The sequence below is a fragment of the Cajanus cajan genome, chromosome 2 (assembly GCF_000230855.2).
Source record: "Cajanus cajan strain Asha chromosome 2, NIPB_CcT2T_4, whole genome shotgun sequence".
NCBI classification, from domain to species: domain Eukaryota; kingdom Viridiplantae; phylum Streptophyta; class Magnoliopsida; order Fabales; family Fabaceae; genus Cajanus; species Cajanus cajan.
Window position 1 is genome coordinate 4,097,496 of NC_138518.1, and position 9,740 is coordinate 4,107,235.

The following is a 9,740-nucleotide window of genomic DNA, read 5'->3' on the forward strand; positions in this document are numbered from 1 at the left end:
AAAAAGTCTAATTTTCCCATTCAAAAGTATTAATCACTTGAGTTTAACTAAGTTCACTTTATATTTCGAAGAAAGTATTAACTATATTGATAATTCACATTCAAAAGAAACTAAAAATTATGATTGTGATTTTTATTGTAAATACTTTTATGATGTACTTGATAAAAGATAAATATTTTTATATTTATGAATATAGTTGTCAAATGGTTTAGGCTAATTTGACATTAGTTGACCCTCATGAGTTACATGGTGTCTTTAAAGAAAATGGATCTTGTAACTTTGTAGTGTAAACGTTACACCACATTTCATTTATTTTAGACTTTTCAATCAATCTAATATTTTAGATTTTGCCATTAACGAACAAAATATTTGATTGTGTTACGAAAGTTACTAAAATTTTGACGCTCCTATTTCATTCCCTTCTCGTGCCATCTTCACGTTCTTATTTCTTCTTCCTTGCTCGCCTCTATTGAAGTAGTTGTGTTGGTTGTTTGTTGACTCCATTATTGCATTTGTTATTATTGTCACAACGTAAGGAAGAAGTATAACTTCCCCTCTTTCCCTTTCTCCAACTCCATCTCTTGGCAACACCTAATACATTGTTTTATCTTCAATCTTGTTTTCCCATTTATTTTAGCTTCAATATTGGTTTCCCATTTGATTATATGTTGCATTGTTATTATTTACTATTTTTTCTTTTCATTCCTTCTTATTCATAATACAATCTATAAAACTACTCTCAAATCATTGTATGCATGATTCCTATAACTTGTATTTATTATTTTGCTTATTTTTTCTTTTAAAATTTATTTATTTATTTCTCTTTTTTGGTAGGAAGTATAAAATGACATAGATAAAAGTTAATTGCAAATCAATGGTTGGTATGGAATTTGATAGTGTAGAGGTAGTGTGGAATTTTTGGCACAAATATAGTGCATGTATATACTGGCTTTGAAGTTAGAGTACAATATTGGAATAAGAAAAAAGAAAATGATACTATTGTTTCATGTAGGTTTGTTTGTTGCAAGGAGGGGATGTGAACAACAAACAAGAATGTTGCTTTAGTTAACAGTCGTAGAGTCGAGAATAGAACTATTTGCAAAGCAAGGATTTCACTTGTATTAAAGAATGAAAAGTTTGTCATCCATGAATTTATAGATGACCATAACCATCATCTAAAACTTCTAGAGACAACACACTTGCTTGTGTCACATAGAAAGATAACTAAAGTCTAAGCATGTAAGATTGATCTAGCAAATGAATCTGGATTGAGATATTTATATTTATATTTTAAAAAAAAAAATAGGTGATTTGTTAGTAAGCATGATGAGGTGGAAGGCAAGTCAGAGTGATTGGTCATGGACACGTTATGATGCAACAAAATCTGTTAAGAGGAACAAAATCATGTCACTGACTACACGCAATTATGGAAAAGGAGGAAAAGCACGATGCTTAGAGTAACTAACTTGCAGATTTCGTGCACTCGGGGTATAAGCTGTGGAATGAGAGTTGTGTGATCTTTTGGAATTGCACGTTGGACGCTCAGTTGGAAATTTGTTTATCACGGGTGTTCATAGATTATTATTTTGGGATAACAAAATTATTCGTATGTGTGGATATATGCGGATAAAATTTATCCATAAATAATAAATGGATAATCTAAGTGGATACTCATAAATAATGGATACAGATATTTTTTATCTATTTATAAATACGACAGGATGAGTATAGTAGTATTTATATTCGTGGGTGTCCATTAAATAATATTACTTAAAATTCATATTTTTATCTTATATTTTTTACATTATTTTTAATATTTCAAAAAAAATATATTAATTACATGTTCAAAAAATTAATATTAATTGTTTATCTTTAATATTTTAATATAATTATCATCAAATATAAGTTAAAAATTATAATAGTATTTTTTGTAATTTTAAAAAAAATTCACACAGATATGTGACAAATTTTTAATTGATGGGACGAGGAAGGATATCTTACTACTCACCCCATGAGACCCGTTATCATCCCTATTCTTATTCTTAGTGATGATTAAATTTTGTTTCATGGGTTATAAATGTTTTGAAAGTGTTATTTGGTAATAATTTTTTATTATAAATTAAACAAGTAAGTAAAGGACGTTTGATAAACGAAAAATATTTTTTTATATTCAAATATCGCTATTCATGGAAATCATAAATCTTAAGAATTGTGTTTTTCAGGAAAGATCAAAATTTGTTTTTTTATCATTGAAAATAGTAAATTGGAGATGACACTCCAATCTATGGTTCATGGACATAGCATGAGACTCTCGTATCTCTGCGTCCGACACTTTTTAATGTGGACACACTGTGAACACCTCAGACACTTTAACGGAATGTGTCCATACAAATCGAACACATCTCCATCTTGTACACCTATAAACCTAATGTGTTTCCATCACGAACATTTGCAAATGAATATGTCTCCATCTCAATGCACAATATCCAATATGCGGATTCAAGATTTTTTTAAAAAAAATAAAGAAGGAAGGATTTGAGATGTTTTTTAAAGAAGAAGAAGAAGAAGAAATCTCAATAAGAATAGAAACAAAAAAAAGGGAGAATTTAAGATTTAAAAAAAATCTTGATAAAATTAGAAACAAAGAATAGATGATTTGAGATTTTTTTTATAAAAAAAATGCCTTGATAAAATCATAAACAAAAGGAAGAGAATCGTTCTCGTCTCTCCTTACTTAACCTTTGCATAATAGAAAAGAAAAAAAAAATCTTAATAAAAATAGAAAAATGAAAGGAGGATTTTAGATTTTTAAAAGAATTGTTGTAGAATATAATGTCTCTTAATAACTTATTTTTTAGACTTAATAAGTTACTGTCATATTAATATATAATTTTTTTGACATGCTATTTGTATATATATATATATATATATAGATCTATTTATTTTAGGAGTAAGTCTACTTAGAGTTATTCCGTTTAATAATATTCATGTTTTACATTACATTTTAACAATTCAACCATTCAATTTAAAGTTCTTAATGCATAGATTAAATTTATAAATTTTTAAACAAATCAACGTATAAAATAATTTTATGATTATTTGTCAAAATAAATTAATGAAAAGAAGTATCAAATGATTTTCAAGTTTTTTAATAAATTGTAGACTTAATTTATGCATTAAGAACTTTAAATTTAATGGTTGGAGTGTTAAATTTTTATGTAGAATATGAATTATTAAACGGAGTAAGTCCAAGTAGACTTATTACTAGAGTAAACAAATCCTTCCTTATATATATATGTTGGGGGGGGGGGAGGAAAATGAACACAAATATTAAGAAAGTTTACAATAGTTACACACTCTATTTGATTAATTGAGTTAGATTATTTTAATCATTTACTAATATTTGATATATTTTTAATACATATCAAGATAATATATTTTTAATATATTCTTATTATTAATTAAATTATTAAAAATTACAAAAATTTATAAATCTTAATTCTTATTTAATGAGCTTCATTTATAATTTATATTTTTTAACCAACAATCAAAAATATTAGAAAATGTTTTTAAAGTTACTAACACTCCTAGTGAAACAATTTTAAAGGACAACTTACGAAAATAACATATAATGCCTGCGAAAATAATTTAACCACTAGTGTAGATAAGATATTTAACAACAATTAAAATGAACGTTATATATTGATTTCAAGACTGCTGTGGATCTCGCCCTGCAATGCTCAAGCTACTACAACAAGACATTGTTTTTTATTAAACTTTGATTTGGCCTAACCACAACGACTTTGTTTCATTCCTTTATGTCACTGCTAGAGTTTCCTTCCCCAAATTCTTCCTACTCTAGTTATAACAACCTGTCAAATTCTTACCCTTAATGGTTCACTACTAGTAAAGAAAAAATACACAACTAAATTACCTTGGATTCACATACTTACGAAGTCTAGATATACATATCATACTATATATACAATAAAAGTTTATCAACTACTGAATCATATAATAAGTGTGTATATGTATATATATACATATACATATACATTAAACCTGGCTACAATATGAAAAGAAATCTTAGTTACCAGTCAAATAATAACTAACAACCACTAGGCTACCTACTTTGAGGTAGCCCAAAAATCAGCACTGCCAACCAACCTAGTTTCCAAAGGGCTCTATCAGATAACTTATCCTTGCTTTATTTCCATACCAAATATGATCATCACAGTCCACCACATGAAAATACGCAAGGGTAAGTAAGAATTCAAAGAAATCAACATAAATAACTTGACTTAATTCAACATAGTATCAACTTACAGCTTTTCAACACAATACAACAATGTTCTTCAACTTGAACAACACAACAACAACATCTCTATACAACTCATCACAATTCAACATAACATATAAATAACACAACTCAATCAACACATCATATGTACAATATGTCAACTATATGTGTCATCAATCATTTCAACTAAGGGATATTGTACAATATAGGTGAACAGTTTAAGTGACTTGACCTTATCGAATCAATAACCCAATCTTTTCAATCCAACTAGATCAACAACCAATTTTGATAAAAATCCATAACATAATAAGGTTTCTCGAATTTCACCACTTAAATTAGGAAGTCTAGTATTCTTGTCAGGGTAAAACAACTTGGGTGCCTATAACGACATTAGTTAGTATAATTAAACTACCTATGGGATTAGCCCATTAACTACCCTCCAAATATTATGTCCTTCCAGTACTTAAAGTAGGGATTTTGGCCCTCGACCTTGTACTTTACTCTAATTTGGTGGCTATATATTTGTATGTCTCGACCTTGCCCATATACAGATCAACAATGGTTGCTTATAGTTGGTATACCTTGACTTGACCCATATGTTGTATTAACAAAGGTCTTAGAGGAGATTCAACTATCCACTTATAAGGTCAACTTTCCAAGAAGGGTTTTCAACAAACAAGACTCTCGGCGCACCATAACACAATATCCTCACAATGAGATATGCAAATTTAAAAATAAATTCTCCTCTAGCCTTAAGTCGATCAACATAGTACAACTTTAATGCCAATGCATTTTCAACATATAGCTACCTAATTGAACAACATACAACTCAACTCAACTTTCAACCATTTAATCAACTTTATACATTAAGGTACACCAAGGTATAAAGACTCAACCTCATGTATCAACATATGATGTAAAACAAAACTTAATCATCATATAACATGTCATAGATTTCACAAACTTATACATATTCAACTTTTAGCAACACAAACAACACATCTTTATAAGATAGTTTATGTCTAGCATCACTCTTCTTGCACTTAGCGTGAAATGAGGCAAAGGGTCTCTAACTTGCCCACACTCCATGCCAAACTTCCCACATCTGGCGTGGCCAAAACCTATGTTCGACCTCATTTTAGGCAAAAAGTATTTACTTGACTCACACCCGTCACCACACTAGCGCTCGACGTTGTTTAAGTAGAGAGTGCTTTGGCCTGACTATGCTAGGAACCACTCAACCTTAGGCTTATCATGACCAAGGCAGAGACGTTTCACTCTCCTTACGCCTGACGTCATTCAAACCATGCTTAATGCCACTGATCTTGTGCCTGATGTAAGTAAGGCAAAGAATCTATAACATGAGTCATTCTTGATGTCATGAAGGCGTGTCTTACGTGATGTGAATTAAGCACTTAGCAAATTCACGAATTTGGCTCTCCACACCTGAAACTCAAACAATCCCACATGCAGTAGTAGAAGAAACACAACTCATTTCTATCCGTAAAAACAACATGCAACAATGACTTAACCAAAATCACCAATTCACATCCACATGCATTAATAACACCCAACTCAACGCACACTCATTTCCCTTCAAGATTCAACCATCCAATCACCATTTCAACGAATCAAACAACATTTTTCTTCCACCAATTCCCCAAAAAAACAAGTCTAGCTTCCCTTACCCTTAAGTCTCCAAATCCAAGAGAAAAAAGGAAGAAGATGAATGAGCTTTGAGAACTCCACACGACGACCAATACAAGACTGATTCTGAGCTCCAATGGCCTTGAATCACCAGCTAGCCACTCAATTAAGAGCTTTTACAACTCTTGGGAGGCTAAGAAAGAGGAAAAAGATTTTAGAAATCCAAAGCTCTTCTCATTACTATCTCTCTAAGGTTCTCTAGGAAATGAACTTATGAAGTTCAATTCTCAAAAGAAACCTTGTATACCTTTTCCTCATGATCAAACTGGATCTCTAGCTAGAGAAACCCTTAAGACTACCTAAACCACCACAACACAATAGTTAATAAATCAATAACAACTAGTAAGAATGTACAATATTACACCAGTCTCTCCTTCATGTTTATGTCATCGTCATATTCTATCATTGCTCCAAAACCCTTAAGCAAAGGGACTTTGAGTGGATTCAAGAGAGAATCCACTATCGTGTTACTCTATGGTAAAATCCTTAATGAAGGTTTGCATCGATAATATTGTCAATGACAATGTTAAATTCACCAAGAAGGGACATTAATTTCAAGTCACAATAAGACATTGTTGATATTGAAATCACGACAACAATGGTGAAAAAAGGCTTTCATGAGGAAGCATAGGTGAAGGTTTCAAGAGCATGGATGCAAAAATGAAGCATGATGAAAATTTTAAAAGACACATTACATCAATTCTAATTTGAACTGATGTAAAATCTTTTTTTTTTTTTTTTACATCATTCTAATTAAAACCAATGTAGAAAGAACTTTTTTGCACCAATTATTTTGGAATTGCTATAATTTTTTTTTTACATTGATTACTTTAAATTACAAAAATATTATCACATTACTTTTCTACATTAGTTATTACGTAACTAAAGTAAAAATGTTATAAAATACTACCTTCATTCTTATATATGAAAAATATGAAAAACAAATACCTATTCTATTAAGTCCAATGAAAATAGTTAAATTAATTAGTTAGTTATAATAAATAATGTCATAATTTGAAATTTATTCAAAAATATCCATAGAATTAAATAGTATAGATTGTATTTATATTTAATGACATTATTTAAAAGTTACGGAATATTTTTTTATTTCAACCAATGAATATAATTTATAGTGTTAGTTACTCAATAAAATACATTCACTTTTATGAAAAAAAAAATGAATAGAAAAATTATTAATAAACTCATAATAAATTAAAGATATAAAAGATTATTACTAATTAATATATTTAAAAATAGATTCATATTTCTTATAATTAAAATTAAAATAACACTCTCATTATTTATTTTTTAATATGTAGAAATGGAGGGAATATATTTTTGCACCGATGAACCTATCTTCTTTATTGATGATGTAATATAAGTCAACTTATTCATAAGCGTTTACCTAAGGCTTATTTAATAAGCTTTTAATTAAATTGTTTACATTCGTGGAAATTAATTTGTTTACTTAAGTATACCTTATTTGGTCTTTGGCATCCTTGTATCAACATTTCCTCAACTTTAGACTTTTCTTTTTAGTTCCATGCGTGGATGATCTTTATGACTATTTAACTTCATAAACGTACACACACAACTAAGTAAAATGAGAGTTGACTTACATAACTTAAATTCCAATTAAAATTTCAAAATAAGTAAACACTTATACTAATTGAGCACATAAGGATGTTAATGGATGGATTTAGTCCAAAAGTCAAAATTGAGCAATAAAATTACACATTACCTATGATCTATGACAAGATGAAAGATTCATTAATATCGTCCTATGGTAGAAGCACTTTACGAAAGTGAAGGTGTTTGTAGACTTTGAAAAGTAATGGAAATAAAGTAAATGATGTTGATTTGTAATCGAGGGAAGCAAAAATCTTCTCTGCTCCCACATGCTTAGGGCGGCGATTTGTGGAGACAGATTTTTACACTTTGTTTTTTCATGGAGCAGCTCCACAAGTTTTTCTCTAATAAATAAAAGTTATTTTACTCTTATAATATATTTTTATAATACTATTTTGAAATTATTTTTTTCATCCTTTTTATTGCATCGTCTATTTTATTTATATTTTTGTTTTTAAGAAATTAAAGATATATAGAGTAATATTATGGTATATTCAACCAAAATTGATTAACATAAGTGATAATAATGACTTGTATTCTTTAAGTAAGAGATATTTTGTTGAGTGTCTTTTAGGCTTGTTTCGCACTCAACTTTTGGTACTCTCTTTGGATAATTGTAGATAATATATATGTTATTTCACCCCTTTATTTAAAGAATTAAGTTATACTATAAGAGTAGAGGAGTAGTAGCAATCTTAGGGAATTTCCTCATTTTTTGCAGGATTTTTGGCAAGGCAGAAGCTGTGGATCTGGAGCTCGAGCTGTGGAAGTCTGGGAAGGATATAGAGGTCCAGAAAGTTGGAGCTATAGCTGTGGATCTGCAGCTATAGTTGTGGAAATCTGAAATGCACTTTGAAGCTCCAGAGAGATGAAGCTAAAGCTGTGGAATCACAGCTAAAGCCATGGAAACACCCAGGACCCAACAAAAACTCCAGAGACCCACAGCCATAGTTGTGGCTTCACCGCTTGAGCGTTGGAGGTTTCTTAAGATTGAAGGAATTGTCACAGCTATAGCTGTGAAACCACAGCTGCAGCCTTGGAGGTTTCTTCACCCTGAAGGACTCTCCACAGCCATAGCCGTGGATCTACAGCTGCAGCCGTGGGAGTAAAAGTCACTTTTTGGCCCTGTTTTGAAGCTCATATAAAAGGGGAAAAGAGAGAGAAATAGAGGCATGACAAAAAAACAGGGAGAAAAACAGATTGAGAAGCACGTGAAGGGAGAAACGGAGCAAGAACGAAGACTTGGGCAGCTGGGTCATTTGGGAACGAAGCCCAACCCCTTGTTCTCATCTTCTACTTTGTAATCTCTTCTTTTACTTCTTAGATCTTGTAATGGCTATGTGTGGCTAAATCTTTTGAGGATTGGTCTTGGTGTAACTACTAACTCTTCTATTTCTTAAATCTATATATGCATTTCATTCTCATTACTTGTGCTTGATTCTACTTTTAATGCTTATACCGGTTTGATCACCCGTTATATGATATTTGGTTTTTGAATCCGGTTGGAAAACGTTTTTGAAAACCCGAACTGAATCTTGCACCTAAACATCTCCTGCTCTAGGAATAAACTTGATTTGTTTAGTCACCTTGTTCAAGTCATTGTTCTTAATGCAAAGTGTTAATCATAAAACATAGAGGAATCATGTTTTAGATTAATTACTTTAGGATTCAATTTTGAGGGATCTTGTTGAATTACTAAATGAACGTGGAAGTTATCAAGATGAAATCATATTTATTTTAAGGAAATTTAAGAGTTAGCAAGTGCCCCAGGGTCCAATCCTTGTTTTATATAATTGTTCTTATAACTTTTACCTTACCGTGTTAATTTTGGTTCACATTAACTTACTTCCAATCATATCGACATCTCTTTATTAATCATTGGAGTAAGAATTACTAAACTCTCAAATCCCTGAGGACGATACTTAATTACTACATCGAAACTTGGTCCACTTGCCAAGTGGTGTGTTGCAAAAACCTCATCAAGTTTCTGGCGCCGTTGCCGGGGATTTGGTGCTATTTAGTAATTCTTAATCTTGTGATTTTGTAATTGTGTAAATAATTCATTTTGTGAATATTTATAATATATAGAGATATTTGTCTTGTG